The sequence below is a fragment of the Octopus bimaculoides genome, chromosome 10 (assembly GCF_001194135.2).
Source record: "Octopus bimaculoides isolate UCB-OBI-ISO-001 chromosome 10, ASM119413v2, whole genome shotgun sequence".
NCBI lineage: Eukaryota > Metazoa > Mollusca > Cephalopoda > Octopoda > Octopodidae > Octopus > Octopus bimaculoides.
In genome coordinates, this window is record NC_068990.1 from 7,302,774 (window position 1) to 7,303,822 (window position 1,049).

At 41.8% G+C, this 1,049-nt stretch overlaps 1 protein-coding gene across 1 annotated transcript in view; it reads left to right on the forward strand.

The window, feature by feature from the left end:
* The window catches only part of LOC106871452 (dynein axonemal heavy chain 5), a 358,231-nt gene that overhangs the window by 298,157 nt on the left and 59,025 nt on the right, over positions 1-1,049 (forward strand). The window lies entirely within an intron of this gene.

Genomic DNA, 1,049 nt, shown 5'->3' on the forward strand with positions numbered 1-1,049 from the left:
ACACACACACACACACATATCAGGTCATCCCATAAGTTCTGTCCGAATTTTGGATAAAGAAAACAAGTGATCAAATGTTATATTTTAATTTAATCATCAATGTACGTTCTCTGGTTATCTATGACCTCTTTCCAGCTATTTACAAGATTTTTAATCGCATCAATGTAAAACTCTTTTGGTTTCAAAGCAAAGAACTTTGAAATATCAGTTTCGACCTCCTCCTGGCTTGCGTAAGTTATGTCCTCCAAATGATTTTGTAAACTACGAGACAAATGGAAGTCTGAAGGAGCAAGGTCGGGAGAGTAAGGTGGGTGGGGAATATTTTCCCAGCCATGCCCTTCGATCTTCTGTGATGTGGTCATTGCAGTATGGGGTCACGTATTGTCCTGTTGAAACATCACTCCTTTTCGATTCACTAAAGCGGGTCTTTGTTTTCTTCAGAGCTTGATTCAAACGCTCTAATTGCTGACAGTAGTCTTGAGCATTGATTGTTGCATGAGGTGGTAACAATTCCAAGTGAATTACTCCTTTGCAGTCCCACCAGATGGAGAAAAGAACCTTTTCCCCATGAAGTTCCTTCTCGGTTTTGGTTGAGCTTTATCCTTCTTACCAAGCCACTGTTTACGACGTTTAACGTTTCGATAGAAGATCCGGAAGTATTTCGACTCCTCTCCGGAACTTTCCAGGAAGTCCTTGGAATTTGCAGGAAGTCCTCGGAACTTTCTAGGAAAACCTCGGAACTTTCCAGGAAGTCCCACTCTTGGAACTTTGCAGGAAGTAGCTCATCCTCGGAACTTCACAGGAAAACCTCGGAATTTTCTAGCAATTACTACACTTGGAACTTTCCATGAAGTAGCTCATCTTCGGAACTTTTCAGGAAAACATCTGAACATTCCAGGAAGTTGCACACTCGGAACTATCCAGGAAGTAACTAATCCTCGGAATTTTCCAGGAAATATTTCCTCCTCCCCTTCTTTGGATCTTTCCATGTGTATTTCCTCTCCCTCGCAACTTTCCAGGAAGTAATTCTTCCCCTCCTTCTCTTCCTT